The following is a 22,809-nucleotide window of genomic DNA, read 5'->3' on the forward strand; positions in this document are numbered from 1 at the left end:
ACACACACACACATATATATGAATTATATTTCCAAGGAAATTAGAGAACTACTGTATCTCTGGAAAAAAGAGCAGGATATTTATAAAAAGAAATATCAAGAACAACAAAAGAATTCTTGAAAATTCAAAATATTATCATTAAAAGCAATGACTATAAATCCAAAATTAAGGAACCCTCCCAGATATTAGAATAGGATATAGAAAAGTAAAAAATGAATTTGAGAAAATATAAAGTCAGAGGATCAGTTTAGGAGAGCCAGAAGAGAGAGAACATGGAAAATGGTAGGAAGGAAATTATCACCAAAATGACATAAGAAAATTTCCTATAACTAAAAGACGTATTTTTCTAGACTGACCAGGCCCAATAAGTGTTCAACAGAATGAGTAAAAATACAAATGATACCAGGGCACATTGTCATGAAATTTCAGGATATTGAAGATAAATAGAAGATCCTATATACTCCCAGAAAGGAAAAAAAAAATCAAGCAACATAAAAATATTCAGGAATTAAAATGGCATTGGAATCGTTAAGATCAACACTGGAATCTAGAAGATAATACAGGGGCATTTTGAAAAGTTTTAGATAAAATGATTTCCAGCCTAGAATTCCATGTCCAGGCAAATAATCAAGTATGATATAAATCAAAGATATTAAAAATGTTGTCTCCTCTGCACCCATGTTCAAGAAGCTTCTAGAAGATTTTCTCCATCAAAATAGGAGTATAAAGAAAGAGAAAATGGGATCTAGGAAGCAGAGTATTCAAATTTCAGCCCACATGAAAAGGAAATTCCTTTCAATCCTAGGAAGGAAATTCCTAAGATGACTGTGAAGTAAAGATTTTGAATAGCTAGTTCTGCAATCAACCTAGAAAATTCCAAGAAGTTTCCAGAAAGGATATCTTTAAAGGAAAAAAAAAAAAAAGACAAATACCAAATGTGTTTGACCATGTTGAAAAGGGTTTGATGTTCACATTAATGACAGTAAACTATCATTAAAGGAGAGGAAGGTAGCAGTATAAAAATAAAATGCAATCGATTTCAGGTCAAGATGGTGGAGTAGGTAAATGCTGTGCTGGCCTCCTCTCATGCACAACCACATCAAAATTACAACTAAGCTACAGAAAAACCATCACTGAGAATCACCTGAAGTCAAGCTGAGCAGAAGTCCTACAACTAAGGACATAGAAGAGAAACCAAGTTGAAACTGGTAGGAGGGGTGGAGACGCAGAACGGGTTGGTCCCACACCCACCTGCGGCAGTTAAAACCCAAGAGGGATAACTCAGCTGTGAAGGTCACCCCAAAGAGTGAGGGGTCCCCATACTAGGCCCCCAGCCCAGGGTTCCAGTGCCAGGAAGAGAAGTCCCCACAAGCTCTGGCTGTGAAAACCAGCAGAGATTATGGCTGAGTGAGGCTGAGGGTGTCTGAGACCCCAGGCGTTCCTCTTAAAGGGTCCCCTCATGGACTTACTCACTGATGGACTCACTCATTCGGCGGTCCAGCACTGGGGCAGCAGCTCGAAAGGTGCCAGGGACATACGGGAAGGAACTGAATTATCCAGCTTCAGAGTGAATAATTCAGCTCACAGGGGTAGCTTTCTTCCAAACAGACGTGTTCCTCTATTGCACCCTCTCCCTCGCAGCGCGCAGATGCAGGCAGCCGCCATGTATGACTCTCCATCAGCCTAGCTGACCCACCGCAAACAACTTGAAGGCCCACGCAATCTGCTTCCAGTGGTTTTTTCATACAAATGGCTTGCCTTGGCTCATACTTTGGACTTTCCTAAAATCTCTCAAAGGTTCACAGGCCCAAACAAGCAGCATCAGGTCTCGGTGCATCCCATACTAAGCAGTATTCTTACTAAGCAGCCCCAAGCCCGGCACTAGAGGCAGCTGGCCTCAGTTCATGGCTCAGCTCCTCCCAGGCACCTCCAGGCCCAGCACAGGTGGTGGCCATCTGCAGATTGCTTTGTGATTCATTCCAGGTGGCCCCGAGCAGGGCCCCGGCTATAGCTGAACTTGGCCTGCGGTGAGCCCCCTCCCAGGAGGCCCCAAGCTGGCATGCCTGGTGGCTGGCATTAGACTGAGCTAGATCACCACCTGGCTTCCTCCACAGATGACACACACCCCATGGGCAAACTGGGCAGGCATCAGAGCTCTGGTAAAGAGAATCGTGCTCCGTAGGGTCAGCCCTTGCATAACCGCTCCTCCACTGTAGTCACAGCCAGTCCTCACAACCAATCAGCCTGGAGTCAATTCCTCCCATTGATGTGCAAACAGTAATCAAGGCTCAACTATAACAGGAGGGCACACACAACCCATACAAGGGACACATCTGCAGCACCTGGCTCCGGTGACCAGGGAGACTGAGTCACTGAGCCCCACAGCACGCCTACTACATAAGGCCACTCTACTAAGACCAAGAGACATAGTAGGCCTACCTAATACATAGAAACAAACACAGGGAGGCAGCCAAAATCGGGAGACAAAAAACATGCCCCAAATGAAAGAACAGAACAAAACTCCAGAAAAAGAACTAAACAAAATGGAGACAAACAATCTACCAGATGCCGAGGTCAAAACACTGGTTATAAGGATGCTCAAGGATCTCAGGGAGAACTTCAACAAAGAGGTAGGAAGCATAAAAATGGAGATAGAAAACATAAAAAAGAACCAGTCAGAAATAAAGAGTACAATAACTGAAATAGAGAATACATTAGAGAGAATCAACAGTAGAAGCAGAGGATCCAACAGGTGATTTAGAAGATAAGGTAGCAGAAAATACCCATTCAGAAGAGCAAAACGGAAAAAGAATCCAAAAAATTGAAGATAGTTTGAGGGGCCTCTAGGACAACATAAAGCACACCAACATTCACATCATAAGGGTATCAGAAAGGGAAGAGAGCAAGGAACTGAACATCTAATTTGAAGAAATACGGCAGAAAGCTTTCCTAACCTGGTGAAAGAAATAGACATACAAGCCCAGGAAGGGCAGAGTCCCAAATAAGAAGAACTCAAAGAGGCCCACATCAAGACGTATCACAATTAAAACGCCAAAGCTTAAAAACAAAGAGAATTGTAAAAGCAGCAAGAGAAAAGCAGTTAGTTACCTACAAGAGAGCTCCCATAATACTGTCAGTTGATTTCTCAACAGAAACTTTACAGGCCAGAAGGAATTAGCACAAAATAGTCAAAGTGATGAAAAGCCAGTACCTACAACCAAGATTACTCTACACAGCAAAGCTATCATTTAGAATCAGAGGACAGATAAAGAGCTTCCCAGACAACATAAAGCTAAAGGAGTTCATCACCACCAAACCAGTATTACAAGAAATGTTAAAGGACTTCTTTAAAAAGAAAAAACAAAGATAAAAAATATGAATAATAAAATGGCAATAAGTACATATCTATCAACAGTTACTTTCAATGTAAATGTATTAAATGCTCCAATCAAAAGACGTAGGCTGGCTGAATGGATAAGAAAACAAGATCCTTACATATGCTGCCTACAAGAGACTCACTTCAGATGGAAAGACACACACAGACTGAAAGCAAAGGGTTGCAAAAGATTATTTCATGAAAATGGAAACAAAGAAAAAAGATGGGGTAGCAATACTTACACCAAACAAAACAGACTTTAAAACAAAGGCTATGACAAGAGACAAAGAAGAACCCAGTAATCCCACCTCTGGGTATTTATCTATAGAAACCCAAACACCACTTTGAAGGGACATGTGCATCCATATGCTCATTGCAACAATATTTACAATAGCCATGATATGGAAGCAACATGGGTGTCCATAAATGGATGGATGGATAAAGAAGAGGTGGTACATACATACAATGGAATATTACTCAGCAATAAAAAAGAATGCAATCTTATCATCTGCAACAACATGGATGAACCTAGAGGGTATTGTGCTGAGTGGAATAAGTCAGACAGAAAGACAAATGTCATATGATTTTGTTTATATTTGGAATCTAAAGAACAAGACAAATGAACAAAGAAAACAGAAGTAAGCTCACACACACAGAAAACACTTTGAGGGTTGCCAGATAGGAGTGGGGTTGGGATGATGGGTGAAAAAGGGGAAGGGATTAAAAAGTACAAATTGGTAGTTGCAAAATAGTCATGGGGATATAAAATATAGCATAAGGAATATAGTCAATAATATTGTAACAATGATGTATGGTGTCAGATGGGTGCTAGATTTATCAGGGTGATCACCTTGTAAGTTATATAAATCACTATGTAAATTATAAGTAAGTTATACTAATCACTATATCTAATCACTATGTTGTACACCTGGAATGAATGTAATATTGTATGTCAACTGTAACTGAAAAATAAAAAAATAAAAAATAAATAAAATTTAATTTAATCGTAGTATACTATGTGGTCAGTTATGTCTGCGCAATATTTATACAGCTGTAATCATGTTGAAAGATGAGGGAGATGGTGCCTATTTCTGCAGTTCCTCTTCTGTCTCACAGATATTTGTCTATTCTTACACTGATACTAAACTATTGTGAGTACATGGCTTTATTAATGTTAGATGTTAACTTTGTACTGTTGGAGATAAAAACTTAGCACTTTTACACTGTAGGTTAGTTACATTTTCAGATAATATGTTTAATATTTCTTGTATAATAAATACACTACATAGGGTCTAAAAATTCTGAAAACTCAGTGAAAATAATATATTTGTTGTACTTTTAAAAGATTAATAATTGGGCCCATTGCTTTAAATTTAGGGATTTGCTTGAATTATTGTCTAAAGCTTGAAGAAAAACATAATGAGCAAATTATTGGAAAATGTAATTAACTTATTGTTTAAAATGAAGTTTTTCCTATGTTTTTTCAGACATGCATATATATATATATATATATATATATATATATATATATATCTCATACATCAAACTGACAGAAGTCTCTCTAACTATAGTTAGGAATTTATGTGCATGCTATTTATGAGAGATCCACTTTAAATAATTACATGTTGAAAAATGAAAGGTTTAAAAGCTATGCAATATGTAAATAACAATAGAAAGAAAGATGTAGCAATATTACTAGCAGACAAAATAGAATTTAAGGTGAATTAATGATCAAAGGAATTCTCCATCAGGAAAATTAAAGAATCATGAACGTATATTTATCAAATAGCATAGCCTTGAAACATATGACTAATGGTAACAACAATAATGACTAATTTTACAAGGAGAAATAGACAGATTCATAATCTTTGTGGGAGACATTGACACAGCTCTCTTGGAAATTAATAGATTAAGAAACTTTTTAAAAATTACTAAGACTATAAGAGATTTGAACAATACAGTTAAACTAAATCAAAAAAGGCTTAAGCAAATGAGAAGTATTAAAGTAAAAGCATTCATTTTTGTTTCATTATATAATATAGCATAAAGGCACCCAGCTTTTTAAAAAAATGAAAACATTTGTGTTACTCTTTTGACACAAAGTTAATGAACATTTTTACTCTTACTACTTAGAATTAAAAAAAAATTGTGTGTGTGTGTATCATTGTCAGAATGCTCTGCAATTTACCAAATCTTTTTTTTTTTAATGCTCTGACTTTCTATACCATGTAAAGGAGATATTTGCCTCTTTAGTGTAACAAATTCTACTCGTTTTCATTTTTTCTTTTGTGTTCTGTCTTCCCCTCACCCCCTTCAATCTTCTAATCGTTTTCATCCTCTTGGCCCTTTCCTATCAGATGCTGAGAGACTTTATAAATATTTATGAACTGTTCCTTGCCTTTCTTGATGAAGGGAAATACATAAACACCATTTCCATCTAGTCACCAGCTATTCCCTCTGTGTGCAAACTGGAACAGCTTCGCCTGATCATGGCGATGGTATTTGCTACCAAATCTTTTATAAATACTAAATGGTGCATTTTTTCACGTTGTGCCCCAAGCGAAGCAGGTTTTCTTTCTATACCAGAAGGCCAATCCCAATGACACATGTTTGCTTTATCAACCTCTGTAAAAATCTAGTGGTAATTTATATTGATTACATAATAAGAAACTCCATCTCTGGTACAACATGTTCTTTCAGCTGCAGAGCCACACCTGTAGAAATGCTCACTCACATCTGGTTCCATAAATCTGTGCTTTCTGATCCTCTGGAGAGATGCTTTTATGTAAACTCTATAGCTACATGTGGAACAGGAAAGACCAACACAGATGGCTAAACCCAGTAACCATTTGCACCCCAAGCCTTGAGCTCTCACCCTTTCCTTGACTTTGATGTCTTCCTATTTGAGAGTCAATTCAATCATTCCTTTTATAAAAGGTGTCTCTTACCAGCTTTATTTGTACTTAGATAACCAACTCAAAGTGCTGATGTTGTTGCTACTAGGCGGTTTTAAGGACAACCTCTGAGTCAAGAATATTCGCTTCATACATGGATAAGCAGATTCCTCCAATTAATTTTGTAGATAGGAAAATAGCTACATTTCCTCATCATTATATATTTTCATCTTTATTGATTCCATTGCATGTTAAGTATTATATTGCATCTCTACATGAAATCAACTTAAACAACAAACCAACTGTGACCGATTAAACAACTGGTTACCTTGAAGGCAACTCATTTGTAATGACTATTTGAACTAAATTTAATTTTTCCCCCTTTTTAAAGTGATTTGTCAGTAAAAGCACAACACTAAGGAAGTGACCTTGATAGAAAGGACAATAACAAGCCTTATGAGGAAAAGTTATGAAGCCATAAATCCAACAGTTAGAGGTAGGAGAGACCACATCTAGTCCAACCCCTTCATTAGAAGAATTGACACCCCAGAAGGTTGAGTCACCTGCCTGACCTCATCAAGTTGCTCAAAGGCAGAAACCGAATTAAATGGATATTTTTTTCCCTGCTATTATCTGCTGCTAACGCATATTTCAAAGAACATTTGGAAGCTCAGTATAGGGAAGGCTGTGACTGAGATGATTTCTACAAAGCAAACCCCTATGTAATTTGTATTTTAGTAATAGGTATTTTTCATTAACTGTGGTGTTTATAAACTGGCCAAAACCTATAGATTTCAAGATTTGGGGGAACATGGATCAGGCCTTCTATTTCACCTTCTTTAATGTCAAAGGTCCTACAAGTGACAGTGGTATCATACAACTTAAGGGCAGGATTTGAGCAGTTCAACAGCCAAGTAAATGCTTTCGCTCAAATGCTTCTGTCTTCAACTGTAGAATGGAGTGAAAGGCGCTGTTGGATGTTACCCTCTGTTTGGGATGACCAGCCTCAGACACAGCAACAGGGTTCCAGTACCTGACGTCAGGTGGAGCAGGCTGGGGAATCTGTTAACAATCTCCAGGGAAACGAACCAGAAACCAGAGAAGGCCTAGGGTAGTTCAGGTGGAAAATCCTCAAGAGATTGCTGGTCTGGTTAGCACATGTTCAAGCAAACAGTTTGCTTATGCAATTTTCACTTATGTATTCGAGTTCCCTTAATAGTTCCATAAAGTACATGTTATATTTTGACCCATAAAACATGATTCTGCTTTTTAAGGGGCTTAAAAAAAATAAAGGACAGTAGGCAAAACCTAAGGCGATCCAAATAAAGTATGGAGTTTTGTTAATAATAATTTATTGATCTTGTTTCATTAGTTGCCACGAATGGGCATAGTAACATTAAAAGAGAGAACTGGGTGTGGGTATAGAGAACTCTCTAATAGTCTTGCAACTCTTCTGTAAGTCTGAAAACTATTCTAAAATAAAATTTTATTTTAAAAATAATAAAAAATAAACAATTTGACCCATCCATATGATTGCCTGCGCAAGCTTGGCTCCAAGCATGCTTGCTACAGTCAAACATGCTTTTCTTCTAGTCTTCCTCTTAAGTTATTTTTAAACTTCAGTATATTTGGCTATAGATATTAGAATCATAGACATTACAAAGCATAGCACTTTCACATATGTGACCTCATTATGAGAAATGTAAATGCCAATGAAAGACAATTTTAGTGAATCTGATGGCAACAAGATTCTAAGATCTACAATTGCTCACTATGTGTTTTGGTTTTAGATAAAGCTTAAAAATAACGTTTCTGACAACATTATAGAAAAAGCTAACATTGGATGTTAATCTGTCTTAATCATCCTTTTTCAGCATCTTGGGGTCTCAGATTGTCTCCAAACAAGATAATTTTCAATTAGGTGAGGATGGAAAGAAATATGCTTGCCCCAGAAGTCTAATTTAAAAAAAGGAAAGAAGAAAAGGCTGAAAGTGGCTGAGGCAGCCCTAGAAAAAGGCATCACCTAAGCTGTCATGCATGGAATAATTTCTGGATACCTAAAATTCTAAACTTTGAATCGAGTGTTTCCTTTTTGAATATACAGAGGGTGCCAAAAGATGTATACACATTTTAAGAAAGGGAAAAAACTATTAAAATTGTAATAATATATACACTGATAACAAAAGATGAATACCAGTCATGTGTATACATTTTTTTGGGCACCCCCCAGAATGACTTACATCTTCCCAAAAAACCAACCAGCAAAAGTCCTCATATGTCAAAGGAAAAATGAAAGAAAACCATGTCCTCAAGACACCTAACCACCGAAAGTGCCTTTTTATTAAAGATCTTGTCACTCCCTACCTGGGTTTTACAGAGAAGGGGAAAGGCTGCTGTCGGTTAATAAATAGGAAGCCTGAGGCACAGGAAGTCTGTTCAAAGTCGCACAGGTTATCAGCTGTGGATATGAGGTAGGAACTGGGGTCACTTTTCTATTAGACCACCACCTGTAATCTGAAACCTCCACAAAATACAAGAGCCAAGATATCACAAACTTACACCTTATTGCAAATACTCCCTGGAAAAAGAATTAGCAAGCTGGACACTACCTCCAGTATAAAGGGTTACTGCTTTATTTTATCAATATATCTAAGAGCAGAAATATGAAAAGACATGAAAGTTTAAAAAAATTCTCAAACCCCTACACTTTTCGTTTCCTATTTATTATTCAAATAATAAATAATTATTTATTATTCGTTTCCTAGAATTCAGCAGTTCTAGGCTGGCTGATAGAATCATTCTATCCAGTTTTGGGGTACTAGAGCGCTCTTTGGTAGATATTTCTATTCCACAATTGCCAAAACTATATACCTACCCTGCGGAGTGTGGTTGAACTATTTTGATTTTTACTTTTGTTGTCATCCATCTTTTTAAAAAGGTGTATCTAAGCAAGAGAGACATAAAGCCATCGTGGCTAAAGCATAGAGCCCAACAGCAATGGAACATTTCTAACTGTATAAATCTCAGTGGGAGAAGAAACCAAAATTAGAAAAAGGAGGAGGGGGAATGGGAGGGGGGAGGAGAAAGGGATTGGAGGGGTAGGAGGAAGGAGGAAGGAAGAAAGTGGGGGAAGGAAGGAGGAAGGAAGGAAGGAAAGAAGAACAGGAGGGGGCAGGAAGGGAGACAAAGAGCGAGGGAGGGAGGGAACTTGAACAGAACCCTATTTCCTTCCACAAAGTATCATCTTTCAGCACCCTCATTCATTACTTTTTAGGGTACTTGAAAAAAGGGAAAAGAAAATTATGGTCGAAACCCTAACGTCAGTAAATGAAGGGCAAGGATGAGAACAGCTTTTTCCAGCTGACACAGTGCTATCCTGTCAAGTATTTCAGACATCTAGAGCTTGGTCTCCAGTAATGGGCAAGAGGAAGCAGTCTGCCTTTCTCATGTGATGATGGAGGCGCAAGAGCTTCGGGCCTTCCTCACGTGACCCTAATGGATTACTGACGTGCTTTTTCAGAATGAACCAGAAGTTGCAGATGATTGAACCATAAGAAGAACTACATTGGAAACTGTTTATTCTATCTTTTTGCCTCAGCGTTTATTTCCACTTATGTTAAACTTACAGCAGCCATTGCTAGGCTTTTAGGGTGTAGTGCTTTAGAGGGTAAGATAATCCAGTTTACTGAAGTCATAATGAAGGCCACGCACAGCTAGCTTTACCTATGTTTCTTTTCGTTTTTCAGGCCGTATATATTTTCAGCTCTAAGTGTATACGTGCACACATGTCAGAATCATGCCCTGGAAGACCCCAGACACATACACAGACCATGTATGCATGATAGTTCTAGGCATAGCTGCTTACGTGGTATAGAGATTCTGGAAGAGGTACTGAAGTAGAGGGATAGTCTTATAAGGGCTCGTCTGAGGCCCAAAGCAACTTATAATATTTGATAGTGCTGGTAGGTGTGTGTGTGTGTGTGTGTGTGTGTGTGTGTGTGTGTGTGTGCGCGCGCCAGAAATGCAGAGAATCGGTCCTGTGCGTATCATGGCAGGCAAATGCAGTCAAGATTGTTCCAAAACAAAGGAAAGGAAGAGGTAACAGGAGCTCAGATGGTGAGAAAGAGCCCAGAGTATAGCAGAGGAAAGAGAAGAGAGGAGGGGATAAAGGAAAATAAAAACACACATTGACAAAAATATATAAAGATTCTCGGGGTAGCAATAAAAAGAATCAGAACACAAAAGTTTTTATTATTCTTATTATTTTTTTAGATACAGAAACAGAGGGAGCGGTTGCCAGGTAAACTGAGCTCAATGGAGGGCAGAAAACCATCCCAGTTTGCCCAGATCAGTCCCCGCGCAGAACTGTTATTTTAGAATTATTAATAGCAGCTCTCCTTTCCCTCTCAAAAGTATCCCGATTTGGATACTAATGACCCAGTCACCCTCTCTATAGGACAGAGAACAGCCATAAGCAGGACTGAAGCTGGGAAATGGACACCAAGGGCAGCTTTCAGGAAGAGGTAAAGGGAAACAGTGGCGAAAGAAAAATGGGAAAAAAGAGACAGGTACACTGTGTGGCAATTTGTAACCAAACACGCTAAACACGGAAAAAGTGAGGCGAGCCACTGAGAGGAAACGTGTATAAAAATTTAAGGATGGATGAAAAAAGAGATAGAAGGAAACAAAAAAGAGACAAGCGATTCAGGGCACAAGTATGTGTAGGCTTCTAATATTTCCCCCTGTATTTGGAGAGGCGTGGTTCCGATCAGTATGTTTAAAGATGTCTGGAAACCTCCATCGTTGCTTTCCATGCTGCGCAGGCACACGCAGTCCCATCCATGGCTGCCGCCCCTCCCCCGCAGGCTGCTGCCGAGCTGCTCACCTCCTCCTAGCACACGGCCTCTCAGATTTGAGAGTGGCCTTGGCCAGGCCGCCCCAGCACGCCCCCTCCCCCGCTTCTGATGGCTGCATACCAGACTGTCTGCCACCGTGGTTTCACAGGCTTCCACAGATAGGCCACAGTATGTGAAGCTGCGCTTCAGTGCGTCATTTCAGAGACCTCTTTTGACTTTTTACTGGATCAGAATTTCGTATTGCGAAAGGCAGAAAGTAAATGTCAGGGGTAAGTTCAAAAGGCCAAGCGATTGCTAGCTAAGCATTCCTCAGACCCAGAGGGAAGATGGAATACCACCAGCAACAAACAGTCTTGGGCACGTAAGAGTTTCAGAAAAGATGGCATATGGGTTTCTACTACCATTTTAAATTGGGGCATCTTATGGGTTGAATTGTGTCTCCCTCAGAATCTTTACGTTGAAGTCCTAACCCCCAGTAGCTCAGAACATGGCCTTATTTTGAGTACGTTAGAATTTGGAGAGAGGGTCTTTACAGAGGTAATCAAGTTACAATAAGGTCATTAGGGTGGGCCCTAACCTAATACAGCTGGTGTCTTTATAAGAGGAGGAAATTAGGGTACAGACACATGTACAGGGACAATGCTACGTGGCCACGAAGACGGCTGTCTACACGCCCAGGAGAGGGGCCTGGAACACACCCTTCCCTCCAAGCACTCAGAAAAAACCAACTCTGCTGACACCTTGATATTGGACTTCTTAGCCTCCAGAACTGTGAGATAATAAGCTTCTGTTGTTAAAGCCACCCAGGTTGTGGTCCTTTGTTGCAGAAGCCCTCGGAAACTAATAGCCCAGATGCAGTCTGGTCAAAGATGCCAGTTCGGAGAAGCTAACCAGACTGTTTATAGTTTTTTCTCATTTTCCTGAGATGACTAAGTAATGTTTCTTTGAGTTATCTGAAAGAGTAAGCAAGATTGTATTGGTTGGTCCTGAGTACATAATTTCGATTGCCTCAGTTTCTTCCTCCTCCACGAAGTTGGCTATGGGGCCACGTTCTGAAATCCCACGGTGACTGATTGTTAAAGAAGAGAGTGAGCACATGAATACTGTGTTTGGGGCAGGAAGGACAAGTTTAAATACGAAGCGTTATTGATAAATATTTTATGTGAGAACGGTTGGCCAGCCAAGTAGACTGCCATTACACGGAGAGGTATAGTGCTCGACTCCCACCCAATCCTCACAGAGCCAACTCTGTCTTGGCCTTTTGAATATCTAAGTTTGACATAATAAAACACCCAAACAGCTTCAAGTATTTAGACAAAGTGTCCATCCTTCAGTACCTAATTCCAGAATATCTCCCCTGGAGTCAGAGAAAAGGTCTAACCTGTTGGTTAAACAATCTCTACTACCAGGAAAAAAACAAACAAACAAACAAAAACAACCCACAAAAGTATTTCTGCAGGCTTCTTCTTCTTTTTTTTAAATACTACAGGCCTAGAGTCTCATCTTGTCTAACTCACTTGAATAATCTCTTGAGTCAGTAGTGAAAGAAATGGTGTTTAGCCCGCTTCCTTATATGGCAGAGAATGACAGTGAGCTTGTCTGTTTGAACTGCAGTGTGGCTCTCTGACAAATTATAATGATTGGTTATGGAAACCTCCTGCTCTGGTTTCCGTCGCTTTCCTGAGGAAAGACACAGAACAGGCAGCTCCAGGGAAATGGAAAGAGTTGAAATCAGTGAGTGGTCTTGAATCCAGCTCTGCCATTTGCCAGTGGGTCACGTTACTGAATTTATCTTTCTGTCCTGAGGTCGTTATTTTCAACTAGAACGGTGCCTGCCACACAGCAGTATGGCTGCAAGGCAGCTGAATGAGCTAGCTTATCTTCTCAACCATCTCTAACCTACAAGGGTCCGGGATAACTATCAATCCATTTCTAGTCACGCTGCCTCCCAAGTTCAGTACTTTCTGTCCAGACAAGTCCCCATCTTCTCCTTTTCTCCCTCTCTCATTCCAGGTCTAAACCACTAAAAACCTACATAACAATCCAGCCTCAGGTAAGGTCAAACCCTTTAGCCCAGCGGTTCTCAACCTGTGGGTCGCGACCCCTTTGGGGGTCAAATGACCCTTTCACAGGGGTCACCGGGTACTCGTATGTGGGCGTATCTGCATGTGGGCCTGGAGACGGATAGAGGAGCGGTGTCTTGGTTCCTAAGACCATCGAAAATATGTGTTTTCCGATGGTCTTAGGCGACCCCTGTGAAAGGTTGAGAACCGCTGCTTTAGCTGTACTAGATAAAGGCTATTTAGAATGGTAAGAGCAGCAGGGATCCACTGAAAGGGGCGGAGGAGAAAACTTTGTGGTTGAGGACGGATGATTCAGGGAGTTGCCTGTTTCTGCAGAGCAGGGCTGCCTGAGCCCCAGAGACAGACAGGCCTAGTGAAAGCACTTACGCTGCTCTGAAATTGGGTTTCCTATCACTGCTCTTACCTCCTTGAGAACCTGGCATGAAAGAAACAAGCTCCTTTCACTCCATCAACATAAAGGTCCCAAAGTAGGCAACTTGGGAGAAGTGTGTGGCTAAGGGCATGGGGACTAAATGGAGCCCCATGCCTACAGAGAGCCCCCACAGGAAGTCACGGCTGATAGCTGATGGTTTTCAATGCAGTGCCTATTATGTGCCAAGCAGTTTAGTGATATTACTTCTACCCCTTGGAACAACTACAAAATGGAGGAATAGGAATAGTACCCTTTTTATAGGTGAAGAAACAGGCTCGCAAATGGTTAGCTTGAAATACAAACTCAAGTCTTCCTGATTCCACAGTGTGTTCTCCAAGAGGTCAGGCCTCCAGAGCTACACGCACAACATCAATTGAAGTCATTACCAATAAAACGGACAGCGTGGCGACCGAGCACGTGGACGGTGAAGCCAGATTACCCAGGTTTGAAGCCTGGCTTTGCTGCTTACTAGCTCTGGGACCTTAGATGTGCTACTTAACCTAACTGTCGTTCCATTTCTTCATCTGTATATTTGGTTGTGATGAAGATTATTTATTTGATTTTTATCTAATTTGTACCAGGTCACTCATGCAGATATGCTTTCAGCTCTACAATCCTGAGCGAATGCAACTTAGGTACTTGGTGCTCTGAATGTGGCAGATTCTTCTGTTCAATACAAAGGGTGTAACTGCTGACCACTGGTCAGACGAAGACCTTAGCAATGGACTTTCTGTCCCACAAAAGCACATTTCCAGGCCCGCTTCCATATCTCTTGTCTCTTAGGGCTCACATGCTTCTGAAAGGGCCGCCCAGGCAAAAACATCTAAGCCAGAGGAGATGTAGGGTGACGATGGAGGAAATTTCTCCCCTCTTCCCGCTGAGGTTTTCTGCATTCCTCACCACCCAGTGGAGAACCAAGAAAAACATCTTCTGCTTTTCCTGGTAAGTTAAATATCTAAAGCAACCAATCTTCAAAACATCTGAAGGACAGAAATACCCAAAGAGAAAAATCTGTCCTCATTCACCCTTCCCCCGAAGCCTAAATTTCACTTAGTAATGGTGCCTGGAACAGGAAGTGGAAATACCATGAGAAATTTTATTCTTGCCACATTTCCAAAGCTTTACAAAAGCAAACACTGGAAATCTCATCAGAACGCTTGACCTTACAGGGTTGATAGCTTTGTGCCCGAACCAAAGGCATATGGGAAGCCGGAGGAATTTTCAGATAAGTCTCTCCCTGCTGGTGAGATGCTTCAGTCAAACTGACTCTTTGGAATATACAGCTGTAACTTTTAGAAAGAAATTATTCAAAACTAAACGATCAGGTTTCTGAGGAACAAGTAACCGTATACATCTACTATAAATTATTTTAAGCATAGATGTACAGAACAGTTTCTGAGTCAGGGGGTGTTCATAGAAACACTGAGGAGTTTTCACCTACTCTCGACCTCCTGACTCGGAATCTCCAGGGAATGGATCTCGGGATGTACGTTTTCCAGAAGCCCTAGAGTTGATTCTAGATTAGACACTGGTTAAAATTTACTGCATTACAGGCAAATTGAGCTGCACTGAATAATCCCACTCTGTGAAGTGTTAAGATGGAGCATCTGTTTTGCTATCAGGAGAAGCAATCCCATGCATTGAAAAGGTTAACAGCCTGGGATGTAGAAGTCATGTGTTCTCAAACCACCTTTACCAGCAATTAACTGGGTCACCTTGGTCGAGTCACTTGGTTTGCTCTTTCATTCAACAGATATTAATTGGGCTTCTGTGACATGCCAGGCAATGGGTATATATTAATGAAAAAAAAAAAGATGTTTCCTGCCCTTATGAATCTTGCTGACATATCATCAAAGAAACCTGTCAATATATAAATATATGTTTAATTCTGCTTGCTGTGGAGAGGCTTTCATTTCTCATCTGGAAAATGAAAAATAGGTCACTGGCTCATTTTTTTGTTTTTTAAAGAATTTCTTCTTAGGAGCCCAAGTCTCTTGCCCTAACCTCCCCCCACGCCATATAATTTATGTTTTAGGTCCACTGACGGAGAAAACACAATACCAAAAGCTACTATGAATTCAATAACTATTTAAAATAAACAAATATTTTATCATCGTAATTCATCTAAATATAATGAGAAAAATAGTAGCACGTATTGTGTAAGATGTATTATTTACTCAGTTTGTCAAAAATATTTGCTGCATGTATGGGTTTTTTACCACTTGCAATAACTTTGTAGAAACCCAAGGTGCTGAGGTTATGGGCTGAATGACACAAAATACATAGTACTTGAGTAGCAATGGCCATTTTCTTCCACAACAGACATCACTATCAATGACAGCATTTTTTGCCCCTGGCGACCTTGAACATAACCTCAGAATCCTTCTCAACACAATGTTCCAGATGGTCACTACCAATTGTTGGGAGCTGGCAAACAAATGAAAACTTATTTGCACTTCCTGGGCTAAATGGTTCCTAAAGCCATGGCCAGCTTCAAAAAAAAACACAAAAAACCAAAAGACAACAACTACGAATCTATGTGTATTCAGTTCTGCTGTCTTGAGAAACACACATGCCTTCTCCCCTCTCCACATAAAAGTACTCTGAATATCTGACAACATCCATGTGGCCCCTACATTTTCTTTCCTTTGGGATAAACAGTTCCAGATCCCATATCTGTTCCTCATATTCTGTTCTCCTGGCCCCCTCTGGCCTTTGACCCTTAGCCCTGGATACACATTTGTCAAGGCTTCTCTGAAGATCGAGCCCAGAACAGGCCCTGTTCTCTTTTCACTCCCCTTAACAGACAACGAGACAGGTGCTCAGTGAAATGAAAGATGACACTGCGAACAATGGCGAGAAATGAAATTTCCGCTGATGAAGAGCACACGAGCTTTGATGCAGGAAGCACTGGGATTTACACTGAGATGTAGTGATTTTTATTTATTAAAATTGTTAAATCATTTTTTGTTGAATTTTAAAGATTGCCTTAGTTTGGAGGGAGCGGGCGGGTTGATCGCACCCATGACTCATACGAAGCTTCTTGCCAACAAACACTCAAGTGTTTTTCTTTAGAATCTTTCTAAAATGGACAATTCTTATCTTTTCCACTATCATTGGTGCAAGCGTCCAGGCTAACTTCCCTCACAATTGGTTCATCGGATCATGCCAAAGTGGTCATCAAGTACTATATGACCCTGACATTGGACGTTTGCCTCCCTAGGAATTCAATCACATAAAAATTCAAATGGTATTCATTGACAGCTATGGGACATTTTACCTAATTTGCCTTCCATGCCTAACTTTTTCGTCTAACGAAAATTGCTCACCAGCCTCCCCCATTCCCACTCCACCCCCCGGGCCCCCCGGGGTGACTACTGCTGCCAGACCCACTGGCAAGTCATCCACAGGCATGCCAATAAACCTTGATGTCTCCTCCTGCTAAGAAATTTGCCAAAGACAATAGTTATTAGCTGAACCAATAAGATCTCTCCTTTCAGAATCTGACCAAGAAGTGCACAGAAGGAATTTTCCAGTCTGTAGAACAACAGAAAGAAGCAGCCACATATGCTACAGCTGAGTTTCTTTAATGGAAGCACACAGGCATCTGCTGAGGGCCTTCGACCCACCTCAAATCCAGCCCCGTTCTCTTTGGACCCTGCTCCTAGCTTGGCCCCTGTTCTTGCATTTCCCTGTGATTCCACCCCTTTATTATTCCCCATGCATCTTGTAAGCCTGTCCCTTGACCCAAGCTACTGAAGCTTATTACCATAAGGGTCTCTTCATTCCGAGCACTGTGCCAAGTGCTCTCATATGTGTCACCGTACCTGTCCATACATTGCTATGCTACGCAAACTGTTGGTTTCCAAACCTCTGCCTGACATCTACTTTTTGCTGTTTCTTTTATGCTAGCGTAACCCCATTGTTGTATTTTATATCCATCTGGCTTGGACCCCCCTGATGCCAGTGGAACTAAGGTCCTTAATGCTTCTGCCCTTGGACCCCTTGGGCACTTGGCAGTGGTCCTGCCCCTCTTTAGCACACAGGTGAAATCTGCCTACTTTCCAGCTTGAGACAAGCGAGGGAGGGAATGTTACATGTGGGTGTAAAAGGAACTAATTATATATTCCTACTTAATATGCCCCTCTCCAAGTGAGATGATTTCCTGAAAGTCAAGTGCTTTCATCCGCATAGTCACAGAACAATGCCGAAAGCCTCAGGAAGTGATTAAAAAGCAATTTATCTTCAAGTTATCCATCATGGATACAGCATATATATATTAAAGAAAAGCCATGTACTAAAATGAGTATTTACAAAGAACACCCAATTCACTTACTATCCGAAAGAAAATTATTCTCCTTCAACTGTTCCCTCCGTGCTGCTTAGCAATCCTTTTATGAGGCTCTCGGTGCTCTCTTCGCATGCACGGAACAGCAGCCCTTCTGGACTTCTCCAGCTCCCACAAGCTCCCCGTAGAAAAGTGCTTCTCTAGAGATGATCTCCTTTTCTTTGACATGGAGGCCATTCGCGGTCATCTCCTTTTATAGATCTGTGTATTTACACTGCCCTCTCTTCCTTCCAAAGAATCAGGGGAACAGGAAAGAACACCCCCACCCACGTTCTGATCCATCCACGCTTGTCTCCAATGGGAATAGAAGCTTGACCTCACTCCCATCCCAACCTTCCCCAGCTCAATGGTTTCTCACTGGTCAACCACAAAGAGTTGGTTCACAAAGGACCTTCAGCATGGAGAGATTTTTACAGATTCTCCAAGGGACCCATAACACCACCACCACGGGAAAGAGCAACGGACAGGGCCAGCCCCATCACCCCTTCCTCAGAGCCCACGGTCACCCTTTCCGCATGGCCGCCGTCTCCCACCACTCACCCACCTCCAGCCACTGTGAGTCTGGGGGTGAGAGGCAGAAGGGCTCCTGACCACAAAGATTGCTCTAACATCTCCTCTGTCTGCTCTAACTTTTCTCCCTCTGCCTAACAAAGTGAAGAGGCATTCCCCTATTTGAAGCCATCTGGGTTTGACCTTTCTGCCGTTCTCTGGGGCTCATCCTAGAGCTGCACCATTGCAAACTGTCCATGTGGGATCAGGAAAGCCGCATGTTCGGCCTGGGGGTGGAGGAGCTAGGGGAGCCGGTAGAAGTGGAGGACTAGAGGTAGGGGAGTTCAGGGTGCACCCAGTAGTCAGTTACAGGAGAGCCAGCTGGGGATATTAAAGGCTGAAGCAAACAGAGGTGAGAGGCCAGATCCACGGAGCAGTCTGGTCTCAATACCAACAGGAACCACCGCCAGGTGCTCCTGATTACCTCACCCTTCCTCCAAGGCCCGGGCTTGACATGCTGGGATTAGTTCCATGCTTTTGGCTGGAGGCAGAGAAGCTGCCTCATTTGCTAAGGCCTTTCTGTTGTCAGCACCTTGTCATCAGTCTTCCACTCCACGGGATCTTCAGATTTCCTGGTTCCTGGGTATGGCCTTGCCCCACTGACAACCCGTCTCATTCTGCCTCCTGATACCTGTGTCTTTTTGTCTCTGATCATCAAAGCCAAAATGTAGACAACACTGGGGTGGACCAGTATGCCCTGGACTTCTGGGCTCAGGGTTCGAGAAAGAATGAGGATCCAGAAGGTACCATTCAAGGGTCCTCAAACATGAGGAAGGAGTCAGGAATACTAGGTAAGAAGGTGAGATTAGCCATGATGAGCACAGCGTCCAGAGGACTCACATTGCACACAACTTGGAGTATATAGTCTATAGGGAAGAGGGGCCCTCTCATCTGGACCAGCTTAACCACTCTGGGAGGGAGAAGCATGAGTGTCCATTCTACAGATGCGATCAGAGGGTCAATGGCTTTCTCAAAGGTCTGGGCTATTTCAATAGGGAACCAGTATTGAGCCTGAGCGCTCACAGCGGTGCTCGTTGAGTTAAGCCTGAGCTCCAAGCATCCCTTTAAATCACCCAGCTACTCAGAACCTACGGGCACCTCTCCAGTAACAAGCTAGGATTAGCCTGCGTGATGAAGGACTTCCAGTAAGGAGCTAATGGTTCTATTTCCAGGCTCTGAGAGAATTTACCCAGAAAACTCATTTTTTAAAGTCTGAAAATTCTTTGGCAGTCTCTTCCTAACCTCCTCTTTAAGTGCTACCATGCTATCTGCATACCACTTTGTCAGCATTTTCCCCTGTCCCCCCACCACGGCCGCACCCCACCACATTTCCGAGACATGTGATAGAATGCAGGCAGATGGAGGCCAAGCTAATTCCTTTTCATGTCCATCTCTAAGTCACTTTTCTGTCTTGCTCAGGAATGACTAGCTAGTAAACATGCTACCATGAAAATGACAAATGGAGACAACAACAAGTGTTTTTAAGGAAAGGCCTACTGTGGTGCCTTTTATTTATCAAGCTAGAGACTTCCTAGGCTGGATTCTGGAACTTTCCGTGGCTGGACACAGACCAACCTATTCCACCTGCCCCAGAGCAGGCGATCCTCAGGCCAGCCATAGGCGTCAATTAGAATTGCTAATCGCTTCACTGTCAGGGCAAGCCCACGTGTATCTCATTTAAACCCTTTTAGCTGCCATTTGAACCTAGTTCTCCTCTTTAGGGCCAAAATTAAAATATTTATTGAAAGCAATGTTTTGATCTGAATTATTTAAATAGCACATTCTATTGGCTTTGGACAACAGGAACGACCCAGTATGTTACCTATGGATCAATCCCTTATACATTCCTGGTATGTGCGCCATTGTATTTCTCTTTATTAAATGGTTTTAATAATACGAAAGTTCTTGGGCTGCGGTTTCATTGTGTTCCATTTACCTCCCTATTTGGGGAGATGTCTTACAGCTAATATTCAACAGGAGGAAAGTGACAAAGAGCTGCCTAAGGTTCAACAAAAAGTAAAATATCAAATCCCCTTGTTCCATCCCTACATGGAGCAGAACACTTAAAGCATTATTTCGAAAAATGTGCCTTTGTGGTTGTTGGGGGGTGGGGAGCACATGAGGAGACGAAAGAGGGGTGGGAGCAAAGTTGGAACTTTTGGGGATTTGGAGATGTTGGTTTCAAAGTGGAATTTGTCCTCAAATCCCAAGATTATAGATTTCCTTCCAAACTGCATTCCCTACATGGTTTCGAGAACAGTTGAAAAAGAAATTGCTCTCCATATTTTGATTGACATGAAAAACACTGGGAAAATAGTTTGGAACCTGATCTCTTCGGGGGAAGGACAATAATCAAACTATAGCTCTCGCCTGCAGCCTTTCTCTCACACTTACTCAGAACTGTTCCAGGAAAAGAAATTCACAGGGAATTCTGTTATCATATATCACTTCTAGAAGGAGAGAGAGGCATTCTCAAGAAAATTTACCCCCCCCCGCAACTTCTAAATACAAAGAGAAAAGATGACTTAATGAATTTCAACACAAAACCACCACACTTCATGGAATAAAATCAAATGGAGCCAGTCATTTGGAGTTGGAAACCTTGAGTATTCAGATTTATTTTTAAAATTCTCAGCTTTGCCCTTCTTGCCATATACCATACCACCTTGTTTTCACTCGTGTTCCAGTCCTACATGTCTGGTTTTGCCAAGCACAGTAGAAAGATTTTACTATTTCAATTTACAAGTCCATCGGCACAGCCCTGGTAACAGAAGGGATCTAAGAATACCAAGCACTTTGTTCTCATCCACTTTTTTTGACCATGTATTGCCACAGCACTCAAATTCCCCCACCCTTTACAATCAGCTCTTTCTAAAAGGAATGCCACGCTACTACCGACTAGCCGCCTTGTACTACTGTTAAAGATGCCCAAATGTGTCTATCTTGAAATGAAAGCCTGGTTCCCCATTTCTGGAACACTCTTGCAAGCTACAACTTTTCAAATCATCTAGTCACACGCAGGCACGCTTTCAAACAGAAAATAACATTTCTCCGGAACTGTTTGGTGGGATGTTAAAAGTGATTTCTCAAAACACACCCACCAGTAAATGCATTCTCTCATTACTAGGCTTTATAGGAAACTGATCATGGTGGGTTATCTTCTGTCTTAGCAAATATCAGATCAGTGACATTAATCCGACCGGTGCTCAGTGCCAGTGCTCTTCCCACCTGTGACTTGATTTCCTGGCTGCTCTTAAAGTCCGATCTTAAATACTGGGAGCAGAATGAAATGTAAATGCCTTGGTTAAAAAAATCATCACTTTTTTAGCTTCTTAGCAACCTAAAAAGTTGCTGTTGTTGTTGTTAAAAGCAACACCTCTTTAAATCTCTGATTGAAAAAAAGATGCAGGAGAGGCTGCTGGTGTGAACAGACTGGCACAACACCCCTACTGACACTGGCCTATGGCGATCAGGTATAAGCCCCTTCGCACCCTTAAACAAAAGGCTAGTCTCATCACAGTGGCCGGTGGTCCCTAAGCATGCGTCTCTATATGATGTCTCCTCCGGTCCCAACTCTAAAAACAAAACTTGAAATCTCATCCTGTTTGTCTTCCGGGAACATCTGCAGGGCAGCGAAAGCCCGGTCTGGCCCTGAGAATTTGCACGGTTTCTTGGTTTCTCCAATCTTGCATTCCCAGCTACCTTGGCCAGGAATGGTGACGGAAACCCAGAGAAAGCCCCCCAGCCTCTCTGGAAGAGATGAAACGAAAGCCCTCTGTGTCTTACCTCGTAGGCTGTAACTTCTTCCCGGGACTAAGTCGGAAGGGAAGGACCGATTTCTTTAAGCAGGAGCACAGCAAGAGGGCAGGCAGGCAGGCAGCCTAATACACACTGCTCTATTCAATAAAACTCCAGACCTCCCTTCCTTAGCCCCTCCCAGAAGTCCGTGCTAAGTGAACACATATCCCCTGTGTTTACAGTCGGCAGGCGGTGGTATGCATTGTCCTGTAGGTTTTGCTAATAGGCAGCCAATGACGACACCTCAGCCGAGGTGGATGCAGCCTGCCTGTGGAGATGCCTGGCATTCCCCAGGCATGCTCAGGAAATCACTCATCAGAAAAAGCAAGACCTAAAAAGCTCTGAAACTGCGTGCAGGCTGCCAAAACCAGCCTGTTCCATGCCCTTTTTTGGTTATCCTTCGCAGGGCCTCTGGAAGCGAATCCATTGTCAGGGACAATCATAAGAAACGTTAATCTTGGAGAAAGAGGCTGTCTTGTAGGACACAAATGG

General features: G+C 41.8%; 1 protein-coding gene across 7 annotated transcripts in view; it reads right to left on the bottom strand.

The window, feature by feature from the left end:
* The window catches only part of CALD1 (caldesmon 1), a 220,033-nt gene that overhangs the window by 164,979 nt on the left and 32,245 nt on the right, over positions 1-22,809 (bottom strand). For 4 of the 7 annotated variants that reach the window (XM_019654804.1, XM_019654799.1, XM_019654806.1 and 1 more), the window contains exon 1: positions 22,306-22,628. The exons of 2 other annotated variants lie outside the window; for them this stretch is intronic. The gene's annotated coding sequence lies outside the window, so the exon portion shown is untranslated. Of the gene's footprint in view, positions 1-22,305; positions 22,629-22,809 lie in introns of those variants that run through there. One more of the 7 variants, XM_019654808.1, reaches the window with a different exon arrangement.

The sequence above is a fragment of the Hipposideros armiger genome, unplaced genomic scaffold, assembly GCF_001890085.2.
Source record: "Hipposideros armiger isolate ML-2016 unplaced genomic scaffold, ASM189008v1 scaffold_231, whole genome shotgun sequence".
Taxonomy (NCBI): domain Eukaryota; kingdom Metazoa; phylum Chordata; class Mammalia; order Chiroptera; family Hipposideridae; genus Hipposideros; species Hipposideros armiger.